This window comes from Taudactylus pleione, unplaced genomic scaffold (assembly GCF_031769625.1).
Source record: "Taudactylus pleione unplaced genomic scaffold, aTauple2 ptg000309l, whole genome shotgun sequence".
NCBI classification, from domain to species: Eukaryota; Metazoa; Chordata; class Amphibia; order Anura; family Myobatrachidae; genus Taudactylus; species Taudactylus pleione.
Window position 1 is genome coordinate 5,542,761 of NW_028284710.1, and position 13,546 is coordinate 5,556,306.

A 13,546-nucleotide genomic window follows, 5' to 3' on the forward strand; every position below is an offset into this window, starting at 1 on the left:
TCTAATGTATTATATTTAGACGTGCATAGAATATATTATTGAAATGTTACTTTTGAAACACCTCAGATAATGTAAAGTCTCAATTTCCCTTCAAGACTGCCTTTATAGGACTGGTGCATCCCCACATCTCCCAAGGTCCGCGGTGTGCGTATAATGGTAGTTTTATGTCCCCTCCTAGAGACACATTATTGATGGATTAAGAACCACCTTGTGCCATCCCCTAATAACATTAAGTAATATACGTATGTATGCCTAAAATTAATTTTAACATCAGGATGTGATAACATGTTGTTCGCTATCAAAGGGTGGACTGAGACGGAATCAGCATAAAAATTAGCGTGCACGACGCCATCTTGCGAATGGCAGCTAGACTCCATTTTAGAAACAAGAATCTGCAAGACACCATTTTGTGACCAGCGCCATTTTAAGTTACAACTCACGAGCTAAGTACAGATGGCAATGTTTTTGATAATCTACCAAGGGCAACTGGAAGAACAGCCTCCTGAGAAAAGTAAATAGAATAGACAATGCACCAGAATATTGTGAGTGTTTTACATACAAATTGGGAATCCCTGTATGTAGACAAGTATAGTTGTGGCAATTGTAATATAACCCAGGCATTGATCTACACAATTGAATTTGTCTGAATCCTAAACAGGTTTTAGTGCCACACCCAGACAGAATGGCCCCGGCTTCACAGCTGGGGGTAACACATTTGCATTGCAGTTTGAAACTGTGAGTGAGGAATGAGATGTGTGTGTATATATATATATATATATATATATATGTGTGTGTATGTACATGTATATATATATGTATATGTTAAGTCCATCATAGATAGAATCTCATGCATAAACACCGCACATTACGCACAGTTGAGCTGCTAACATGACGATCAGTAGTGAATGCACAATTTCCTGCATGTGAACGCTGTTTATTAGCTGCATGTGTGCACATCTGCCCCAAATCAGATAAACCTAACTAGCGTCTTTTCCCATATCTTACATAATGCACACTTGCACAAAAGGTTCCATAGCTATAAAGTACAAGATTCAAGTTTTATTCATTCATTACAAATGCTGTGAAATAAAGACTATTTTGGTATCTAAGGTTTAATACATGATAAGTAAGCCGTGTTTGATATTATACTGATCCGCACTTTATCCACAGCTTCCCGGTATCAACGGTGTGAAGATCGGAACATGCGTTCGCAACTTATGGACCGTAAAGACATAAAGAACCAAAATGTATTTTTGTGCATGCAGGGGAAATAGAGGAGGTAACAAGTTGTTAGAGGCAGTTCTGTGTCCATTTGAACCAACCTGTTAAATGCTCTGTAACAGATGCGTCCCCCTTGGGAACCAATGGCATCAGCAACAAGCCTTTCTATTGTGCTGATCTATTTCTGGGGGGGTATAAATATGTGTGCTCTGACCCTGGGTTTCTAGTCTTCTTGCTGATTGACGGAGGTTATCTTGCTGATGCCGGGATCTGGTCCAGAGCGCTTGCATATGTATAACTGTACTTGGGTCTGTATAATTTCTTTGCGCTAAATTGTACTTAGATCATAGCATGTAACTGACTGTACTTTTACTTGAATAATACTTTGTGCTTTGGAACCACAGGTTCAAGGTCTGGAGTGTTTATTTACTGTATGACTGCGTACGCAAAATAGCATCATCCTTAGAGGTTTATAGGAAGGTATAGGCAGGAGTGTATAGAGGTTAGAATCCAGAATCCTTAGGGGCATCACAGGCCCGCTGGTACCTGTAGTTCCACAGCAAAATAAATAGTAAAAATACAGAAGAACATACACACCGTCACAGTACAAGGTTAATAAAACATACATATACACACACACACACACACACACTTGTACACTCACACTCCCTATCTCACATACTCACCTATGTATCCCTGAAGCCATCACGTCCACTTCTCCAAGTAGATAATCCATAGGGTACCTGTAATAAAGAATCCATACTCACCTCCTCCTATGCGTAAATCATGTCCTCTTCTGTCCATGTAGGCATCCGTGGGCTTGGCAAAACAACCTCAAAAATATTGCGGACCCACGAACTTAGTACTGTCCTCTAAGGACACTACTACCTGGATGAGCGCAGAGCCGTGGGATTTCTGTATAGAAATCCTGGTACTGAACTTTCATTGGCTGAGAATGAATGGGTCCCACCATTGACTTCAATGGTGAGAACCGCGAAGATTACTTATGGTTACTTGTAGGTTCTGATGTGAAACTCGAATAGAAAGGTGTTCTATTGAGTTTTCTATTTGTTTTTTTTTGTCTTTTGCGACCGATTTGCACTATATTTTGGGGAATCAGTATGTATTACAGCCAGCTGCATGGTTCAAATCCCGACACTGGAAGCCTGTCAGGGTGAAGATCCCAACAGTGGATTTAGGTAAGTAATGCTAAACCTACTAACCCTAACCCTCTCTTAGAGGTGCCTAACCCTAACCTCCCGCTAAGTGTCTAAACCTAACCCCCTGTCCCCCGCAGCCTAAACCTAAGTCTCCCCTTTCCCTAGCCTAACCCTAAGTCCACCCAGGAGCCCTAAAACCTAATCCCGGCCGGCGCCCGGCTTACCTTCATTCGGGATTTCGACGCCTGTCATTAGTACCCTACTGGGATTTGACAGTCGGGAAGCCGGCATTTCGACCGTCGGTTTCCTGAGTGCATCCCATATTTCGGCCGTTCAAACAAATATATGAATCCTTAGTAAATTTCCAGGTCCTATTGCTTTCTATGGCAAAGTGCTGCCGAGTTGTTCCGATGGTCTATGTGTCTGAAAACATGTTACCGGTCGAGTTACAGGTATTGTGGGCAGAGTTTTAGACATCGAATGGAGCAAAGTCAGCAAAGTTTAGCCTTTACTAAATTCCGAATATGCATTTAACAGCCGAATTTGCCCCATTCGAAGTAATTCAACCTTAGTACATTTATCCCTTAATGTCCATATCATCTACTGTGTGCCTACAAAATTTCCAATGTGCAATCAATAATAGGCTATATTTTCACCTTCATCTGCATTGCGTGTATAACTGCACAATAACTTATAATAATACCTGCGACAGATGGGCTGAGGGCGGGTTTTATCTCCGGCCGGACCCGGCGCCCCTGTGCGGCCGCACTGACAGAACGTGTCAGGAGCCGGCTCTGAATATCTTTGTTAATAGCGTGGAAAAGATTAGCCACTTATTTAGTAGATCACACTATTAATGGTACAGGTGTAGGTTAAATGGACATGCACTCAGTGTTATGCTCTTACAGTATATCAGCAGGAATACTGTATATATAAAAGCCAATCCTGCACTCACACATCGGCAGGTATGTTAGCTTAACCAGGTATCAATCCTGCATAAACACAGCCGATAGTGCTGTCGGTGTGTGCAGAATGATGTCAACATGTGAAACTCTGATAATCTGCATGGACCAGCAGTAGAGGGTTAGGATTAGGCTGTGGGAGGGGAGGTTAGGGTTAGGCTGTAGGAGGGGAGGATAGGGTTAGGCTAAGCCAGCAGAGGGTTAGGGTTAGGCTGTGGGAGAAGAGGTAAGGGTTAGGCTGTGGCGGTGGAGGTAAAGGTTAGGCTGTGGGAGGGGAGGTTAGGGTTAGGTTGTGGTAGTGGAGGTAAGAGTTAGGCTACGGGAGAGGAGGTAAGGGTTACACTGCAGGAGTGGAGGCTAAGGTTAAGCTGCACCAGCTTAGGGTTAGGCTATGGGAGAGGAGGTAAGGGTTAGGTTGTGGTAGTGGTGGTAAGAGTTAGGCTACAGGAGAGGAGGTAAGGGTTAGGCTGCTGGAGTAGAGGCTAAAGTTAGGCTACACCAGCTTAGGGTTAGGCTACGGGAGAGGAGGTAAGGGTTAGGCTGCAGGAGTGGAGGCTAAAGTTAAGCTACACCAGCTTAGGGTTAGGCTATGGGAAAGGAGATAAGGGTTAGGTTGTGGTAGTGGAGGTAAGAGTTAGGCTACAGGAGAGGAGGTAAGGGTTAGGCTACTGGAGTAGAGGCTAAAGTTAGGCTACACCAGCTTAGGGTTAGGCTACGGGAGAGGAGGTAAGGGTTAGGCTGCAGGAGTGGAGGCTAAGGTTAGGCTACACCAGCTTAGGGTTAGGCTACAGGAGGAAATGAAAGGGTTTGGCTATGACAGCAAAGGGGTAGAGTTAGGCTACATGAGATTAGGTAAGGGTTAGACTGCAGGAGGGGAAGTTAGGGTTAGGCTTTGCCAGCAGAGGGTTAGAGTTAGGTTATGGGAAGAGAGGTAAGGGTTAGGCTAAGGGAGCGAGGTAAGGGTTGGGTGTGGTGGTGGAGGTTAAGGTTAGGCTGCAGGAGGGGAGGTTAGGGTAAAAATGATAGGCTGCGATAGGGGAGGAAAAAGTTAGGCTAAAGGAGGGAGGTAAGGGATAGGCTATGCCAGTGGAGGGTTAGGTTTAGGTTATGGAAAGGGAGGTTAGGGTTAGGCGATGGGAGGGGAGGTTAGAATTAGTAGGCTGTGGGATGAGTAGTTATGGTTAGGCTGCAGGAAGGGAGGTTAGAGTTAGGCTGCAGGAGGGGAGGTAAGGTTTAGGCTGCAGGAGGGAAAGTAAGACGTTAGGCTGCCAGAGTGGAGGTTAGGGTTAGGCTAAGGGGGGGATGTAAGGGTTAGGGAGGGGAGATTAGAGTTAGGCTGTGAGAAGGGAGGTGAGGGTTAGGCTACAGGAGGAGAGGTTAGAGTTAAGCTATGGAAAGGGATGTAAGGGTAAGGCTGCAGGAAGGGAAGAAAGGGCAGGGAAGTGAGGGTTAGGCTATGCCAATGGAGGGTTAGTGTTGGGCTATTGAAGTGTTCATGAACTGCTGAGTGACAGTGGAGAAGATCATGCGCTAAGGCAGATTTTCTCCACTTCAAATGTATGCTCTCATCCTATAGTGCTGCCCTTTCCCTCTCTAAACAGCCCTATTTCAAGAACCTCATCTCCTCTCAGGCCTCAAATCCCCAGCGTCTCTTTACCAACTTCAACTCCCTCCTCTGTCCACACCTTCTTCGCCTCCCCTCCTCACTCACTGCACCTGACTTTGCTGCATATTTTACATCTAAAATTGATTCCATATGTCAGGAAATCATATCTCACCAGTCCCCCAGCTCTACACCTCCTCCTTTCCTGGATCACATATCCCCATCCATTGTACTGACTGACATCCTTCTCCCCTGTATCTGGAGAGGAAGTCATGGCCCTCATCTGGTCCTCCCCCCATTCCACCTCTCCCCTTGACCCTATCCCTTCACGTCTCCTCCGCTACCTCTCTCCTTGTGAATGTTTAAATCTTGCCCACCCCCTCAATCTCTCCCTCTCATCTGGCACTGTCCCTTCTGCATTCAAACATGCCCTTGTCTCCCCCATTCTTAAAAAACCTACGCTTGATCCTAACACTCTCTCCAACTACTGTCCCATCTCTCTCCCTTTTGCCTCCAAACTCCTTGAGCATATTGTCTACAACCGCCTTACCACCTTTCTTTCCTCCCACTCCCTCCTTGACCCTTTTCAGTCTGGCTTCCGTTCTCTCCACTCCATTGAAACTGCCCTTACAAAAGTCAGCAATTACCTCCTTGCTGCCAAATCCAAGGGCCGCTACTCTCTGCTCATTCTCCTTGACCTCTCTGCTGCTTTTGATACTGTGGCCCACCCTCTCCTGCTGCAAATCCTTCACTCCCTTGGTCTATGTGAAACTGCCCACTCCTGGCTTGACTCCTACCTCTCTGACCATTTTTTCTCTGTCTCCTCTTGTGACTCCTCTTCCCCGCCACAACTTCTTACAGTGGGTGTTCCCCAAGGTTCTGTTCTTGGACCTCTACTATTTTCCCTCTATACATCCTCTCTAGGTGAACTCATCAGCTCTTTTGACCTCCATTATCATCTCTATGCTGATGAAACACAGATCTACCTTTTCTCTCCTGACCTCTCCCCCTCTCTCCTCACTCATATCTCCAACTGGCTCTTTGCTATCTCTTCCTGGATGCCCAGCAATTTCTTAAACTTAATATGTCTAAGACTGTGCTAATCAATTTCCCACCCTCCAACATAACCTCAGATCTACCTTTTCTCCACTGACCTCTCCCCCTCTCTCTTCACTCATATCTCCTACTGTCTCTCTGATATCTCTTCCTGGATGTCCCAGCAATTTTTTAAACTTAAAATGTCTAAGACTGTCCTGATCATTTTCCCACCCGCCAACATAACCTCACTTCCCTCTATTTCTTTAACAATTGATGGCACGACTATCTCCTCTAGCCCCAAAGTGTGATGTCTTGGAGTTATCCTGGACTTCACCCTCTCCTTCAAACCATATATCCAGAGCCTCTCACAGTCCTGTCATTTCCATCTCAAAAATATTTCCAAGATTAGACCCTTTCTCACCCAGGACGCTACTAAAACCCTATTACACTCACTGGTCATCTCCAGATTGGTCCACTGTAACCTCCTATCTGATCTCCTCAACTGCCATCTCTCTCCTCTCCAGTCTGTCCTCAATGCTGCTGCTCAGCTCATCTTCCTCTCCAAACGCTGGCTCCCCTTCCCTTTTAGAACTCAATTCAAGGTCCTCACACTCGCTTACAAGGCCCTCACCCATTCCTCTCCCATTTACATCTCTGACCTCATCTCCCTTCACTCTCTTGTTCGCCCTCTTCGCTCAAAAAATGCATGCCACCTCTCATGCCAACTGATTACTTCCTCCCACTCCCGCATCCAAGATTTTGCATGTGCTGCTCCCCACCTTTGGAACTCTCTCCCTCTCCCCATCAGACTCTCCACCTCTTTACAATCTTTCAAATGGACTCTCAAGTACCCACTACTTCATCAAAGCCTTCCAGCTCCCATCCTAACTTGCTGCAACATGCTCCTTCCTCCCTGTTTACCCCATCTGTGTCACACCTGTTTGTCTGACCCTCCCCTTTAGAATGTAAGCTCTTACAAGCAGGGTCCTCTACCCTCTTGTGCTTCTCCTTACTTAACTTTCATCTACTTCTTACCCCCCCCCAGGGCACCTAACACTTGGTTGCTTTCGCTCTGTTGCATATCTAGGTGTTATGGTCACTAATGTAGCATTGTATATTATCCATGTTTTTGTCCTATATTGTATTGTACTGTAAGTCGCTGGTCTAATTATTTGTTTATGTACTTTGTAAGGCACTGCGGAACACTTGTGGCGCCATAGGTTAGGGTTAGGCTAATGGAGGGGATGTTAGGCTGCATGAGGTTATTGATAGGCTAAAGAAAGGGAGTAAGGGTTAAGCTTAGGGAGTAGAGGTAAGGGTTATGCTAAGGGAGTGGAGTTTAGGGTTAAGCTGTAGGGGGATGTAAGGGTTAGACTGCATCAGTGGAGGTAAGGGTTAGGCTAAGGAAGGGGAGGTTAGGGTTAGGTTATGGGTTGGGATGTAAGGGTTAAGCTGCAGGAGGGGAGGAAAGGGTTAGGCAAAGGAAAGAAAGGTTAGGATTAAGCTATGGGAGGAGAGGTTAGGTTAAGTTTGCAGGATGGGAGGTTAGGGTTAGGCTATGGGAGGGGAGGTTAGAGTTAGGTTATGGGAGGGGAGGTTAGGGTTAGGCTGTGGGGGGGAAGTTACAGATAGGTTACAAAAGGGGAGGTTAGGGTGAGGCTATGGGTGGGAATGTAAGGATTAGGCTGCAGGAGGCGTGGTAAGGGTTACGCTGCATGAGAGGAGGTTAGGGCTAGGCTAAGGGAGGGGAGGTAAGGGTTAAGCTGAGGGATGGGAGGGATAGGCTAAGGGAGGGGAGGTTAAGGTAAGGGTTAGGCTGCGGGAGTGGAGGCAAGGGTTAGGCTAAAGAAGGGGAGGTTAGAGTTTGGCATACGTAAGTACCGCTGGATCCGCCAGAAATCATCAGATGACCTCCAAACCCGGAAAACAATGCTGGAGCCCCCCCATCAGGTAAGTCACCGCAAGACCACCAGAAACATTTTGTTGACATTTCAATCATGTCAACATTTCACCAGTGTTGACATGATGAATGTCAACATGGTCAATGTCGACATTGTAAGCATGTGGGCATGCTGCATGTTGACATTATAACCATGTCGAAATTCTCCTGTCGACATAATTGTCCAAATGATGAATGTCAACAAAATATACCACATCGATGGACCCCAGGGACATGCAGTCAAGGTAGGCAGAGCCTCCCCTGTCATACTCCCTCCCCTATCATACTCCCTGTCATGCTCCCTCCCCTATCATACTCCCTGTCATGCTCCCTCCCCTATCATACTCCCTGTCATGCTCCAGAGTTTTGATATATGTGTGCCTCCCCAGCCAAAGACCTCACCGCACGTCACTGAAGGACTCCTTTATATAATTAATGTGTAGCCAGACGGTCTGCTGCCCACTACTGTCTCAAGTGGTCAAAATAAATATAAGGGCTATTTTTAACTGTATGCAACTCATACTAAAGGCTCATACACACGGTATGCTCCCTGAGTGATATCATTAAGTGTTTCCTCTGCACTGCCGGGCTCAATGTCATTAACTATATCGTTCAGTGATGGCCCCCTCCCTCATCCCCGTACTTGCCGCACCTGACGATATCGTCAGGTTGCTCTGCAAGTACAGGCGATGAAGGACATCGTTAACGATCCGCTGGAGCGTGCATCATTAACAATGTCTTGCATACACACTGGACGATATTGAATGCGATGAACAGTAATGATATCATTATCGTTCATATCATCCAACTTATCGTCTAGTGTGTATGTGGCTTTAGAGCTCAATTCAACTAACTCACCCCCGTACGTGAGAGGGGTGAGTTGCCATTGCCACAATGTGTACATGCTGAAAACGGCATTGGACCTCATCCCCTTCGTGGCTCTATCTTGCCCCAGCCATGTGGGGCTGCGAAAAAAAATCCATGAATCCGGCTGTACCCTAAGGGCCGAATTCAATTTGAAGCGAAAAGTCTGATACTTTCTTGTCGATGACGTCATTTTCGCCGATTCCGTTTATCCCCGTATTCAATTAGTCCGACTTTTCGGCGGTGAAAAAAGTCAATGGATCAGACCTGGCGAAAAAGTATCACCTGTGAATAGGTGGCAAGAAAAAGTGCAGAATTGGGGTTTTGGGGTGCAGACTTCCCAAAACCACCCTGCAGCTCTTGGACAGTTCCCTAAAGGTAATCTGTGTCAAACATTTTTTAAAAAGTACCTTTGGATGCCCCCAAAAAATACTTTTGTTTTGGGGGCAAAAAAAAACAAAGTTGGGGGACAAACTTAAAAACTAGTGAAATAGACTCCAGGGGGGTCCCCAAGGATGCCCCAGGTGTTTATATGATTGCAGGTGTTTGCGGCAGGTGGATTTTTTATGTTTTTTAAAACTTCACATTAGCAACTTCAAAATATGCTATCACCCATTTTCATGTACCCCAAATTTGATGGGACTACTTATTTTGCCAAAAAAATCTCCTAAATGCTATTCTTCACCACCATCTTAAAAACGCAAAACAGCACCTATTGAGACCGTTTAAAGACCCCACATACCTTTAGCTGGGCTATTCAGGGGTACCCAAAGTGATCCCCCATGTCAGTGCATCTTTTAGGGGGTGTCAGGCTGATTTCCCCAAAAATGACAGAACTTTTAGTTGATTTCGGTTTCGCCGGGTCCCGTTTTCGCCAATTTTGAATTGAATACAGGGTTAAGCCTGGACGAGTGCGATACTTGTTCGTGCCTAAAACCAGCGATGGCGGCGAAAAGTTTGGCAATGGACTTTTCGCTCCAAATTGAATACGGGCCTAAGTTGCTTCCCAAAGGACAGTTTTAATTATATTCCTTTATTGTCTAATGATTGAAAATAATTTACTCTATCAGTTTTTCTGAAGCAAATACTCATCACAGAGCTGCATCATAATTGTAGAAATGTAAGACATTAACAGGGGTATTCAATTAACTGTGATGTGTGGCCACAACGTGTGCTTGTGCACATCACTACTTATTATGGAGCTCATCACCACAAATTTTCCTGCACATGTCTACGGGATGCATAGAAAAATCTGTGATGTTGGTGGCCGTGAGGTGCTGGAACGCAACGCCAGCACCTTGCAGCCATCATCGAAAATTGAATTGCTAAAAAATGTATTAATTTGAAATTGTGTTGTTGTTTTTACTTAAGCTTAAATTATTCTGTTATAGCATATGCAAATGCATATTTTTATTTGTGTAATGATGGCATGTTTCATTGATAAAAAATATGGATAATATTTGTAATTTTTGTTCTGAAAATGTAGCAATGGGAGCCGTAGTGATCATTGATGTAACTGGGCCCATGACACTTTGGGGCTTGCAGTGCTTGGGTACCATGGGTACACTCTTCAGAAAATCTGGAAAACTTTTACTATGATCTTGTGGAGGTTCCAATAACAGGAAGAGAAGCAGTCGGGAAGCCGATGGACAAAATCCCGACTGTCGGCTTCCCGACTGTCTAATCCTAGCAAGGGCTAAATGACAGACAACTAAATCCCAACGCCGGTCATTTTACGCCGGGAGCCCGGCTCCTGGCTTACATTCGATCGGTAAGCCGGGTGTCGGGCTCCCGGCGTAGGTAAAATGACAGGCGTTGGGATTTCAAAGCCTGTCATTTGGCTCTTGCGGGGATTACACAGTTCGGCTCACCGCGGCAGGGGAGGGTTAGGTTTAGGGTTCCCGGGGGGGACATAGGGTTAGGCACCCCCCCAGGGAGGTTAGGGCTAGGCTAGGGGAAGGGAGGGTTAGGGTTAGGCACTCCCAGGGGGGATTTAGGGTTATGCACCCCCACGGGGGACTTAGGTTTAGGCGGCGGGGAAGGGGGGGTTAGGTTTAGGCACTTAGGGAGGTTAGGGTTAGGCACCCCTAAAGGAGGGTTAGGGGGGAGAATAGCTTAGTGAATACTTACCTCTTGACGATCGGGATTTTCACTGCTGTCGGGATTTGAACTGAATCCAACAGGAAAGTATCAGGAATATATTGTGAAAGTGTCTTTTGTAAAAGGGACCTCCTTATTATCTTTCTACAAATGTAGAGGTTTCAGGATTAAATGGGGAAGTATAATGTGAATGCTGTACCAGATTGCATGTGTTACATGTGTTATATACATTTTTCACCATTGGGTGGTACATAGGGGCCCTTACAAACTTTTGCTATGGGGCCTACAAATACCTAGTTATGCCTGTTTGCAAGAGTGATTTTCTACAAGTTTCTTGTAGTCTGCTATTTTTTTAACTACTACAGACTTCTCTTTAATGAAGTATATGTGTGTCATTCTTGTGATGTCATCGATGAATGTTATGCAATATCTGTAACCACTTATTGACTTGTCATCCATTGGACCACACACATCTGTATGCACTAACTGTAGTGATGCCTCAGCTCTGCTTGCTGACTTTGGAAATGGCTGATGGCTTTGCTTTCCTATTACACAGCTTTCACATACGGGTTTCTCTGCATCAGTCATGGATATTCCTATAATCAACTCGCTTAGTATTTTCTGGACGCTGTCGTATCCAAGTAGACCAAATCTTGCATGCCAGAGTTCCATAGACTGTGACTCAGTCATCTTTATTGCATAACAATGCTGTGTGTCAAGGACGTATAATTGATGGCAACCAGGTACCTGTTGCTATTACAGTCCCTTTTTGTTCCATATAATGCACTTTCCTTTTGAAAAATGTGACCTCTTTGATCTAGGACACTGATGGCTATGAGATTTGTTCCCATATTTGGTACATAAAGCACATCTTGGATTTCTGTGACATTAGTTTTAGTCCATATTTTCAGACGAGTAGTGACTGTTCCACCTATTGTAGCTATAAGCACTTCCTTCCCAAATCCTTTGATTGTTAAGGGATTACATGTGGCTGTTGTAGTGAACCACTCTTCATTGCAGCTGAAATGTCTGGTAGCTCCTGAATTGATATCCCAACAATCTTTTCTGCTGCTGTTTATGACACTCACAGCTGACTCATCTTTACCCATGCACTTTTTATTCTGCATAGCATTAACATTCTTCTCCTTACATTCATATGCTTTGTGATCTATTTTGTTACATGTATAACATTTGTATTTTAATTTTCTGAACTTCTCACTCCTAAGGCTATAATTGCTAAAGGTCAATTTTAATCAGTTTTGATGTACATAAAATCGATTAAAAATTGATCTACATCGATGTTGTGTCTCTGGGGCTAAATCACACATTGTCTAATACCTAAAAAAAAAATTGTTTGTTTGTAAATGTTTGATTTAGTCACAGAAACACAACATTGATCTTGATTGATTAAAATCAATTTTAAACCAATTAAAATCGACCTTTAGTAAATATACAGTAATCCCTAGTCCGTAATGCATTATTCTCAGCATTCAATTTAGCTGGCACACGTTCTTGGAACTGTAGCAGCTTTGCTCTAACAACTTCTGTAGTTAACTTGGTTGTGTTTGTTTCCAATGTCATTACTAGAAAGTCAAAATCAGTCATTAAGTTTCATCTGCTTGAACTCCTACAGACTTTAGTTGCTGTGATATGGACATCACTCTGTCAATGTGGTCACTCATACTGGTGCATTCATATATCTTGGAATTATACAATACACCCCCCCACCCTAATCTGGTGCCTGTAGTGCTGTCCACGTCTTTTTCTGACACTTTCCCATGTATGATAGAGTACACATGTTGCTCAATACTCTAGTAAATTGTTCCAATGGATCTCTCAATATCATCTGGGTTAGAACTGTCACCAGGATCAACTGTAACTTTCCACAACCTTTCACATTTTAATTGCATTTCTATTGCAAACTTCCATGTGGTGTAATTTTCTGCACCTTTTAGTTTGATAAACTCAAACATGGGTGTAGCTCGTATATGTATACTTCTTACTGACATGATAATATAGCTTCTGTGCTCTGCTTAAATCTCTGTGCTGACACCCTGCACGGAAAACACTGTGTGCTGTCTTCGCTGTGTTTGCAGGTGTCTAATGGCACCTCTGTGCTGATGGGCTTTCTAAATGCTTGGGGTCTGTGCAAATGGCGCATGTGTGCCTAGGCCTATAATCTGTTGGATTATGTATGTACTATTGGAGATGGTATGGCAGAGTAATGGTACACACCAGCAGATCCCCTGAAGTCAGTGAACAGCCCAGTACTCAACCGGTGAAGTGGTTTATTCAGCAATAATCTGTATGTACAGGCGTACTTACAGTTATGCATGTAACAGACTCTCAGCATGGAGCGGAGCATACAGGCCACCAGCCGGTGACTGTATGTTGGTAGCATTGCAGGATACTAGTAGTATCAGTGATGTGGGTCAAGCAGTAAATGCAGGATTGCTTCGAGCTAAGTGGAACACATCTGTGTTGCACCATGGTGCTCTAACAGTGACAAGATTGCACCATGCATGCGCAGAAGTACAGAAGACAGCCATCTTGGTTAGGGATTGAAGCATCCCTAAAGGAAACAATATGGATACTGCGCAGTAGCGCTCTCCTATCTTCAACACATTGGAGTCTTTTCTTGCCAGTGCCTCAACTGAAT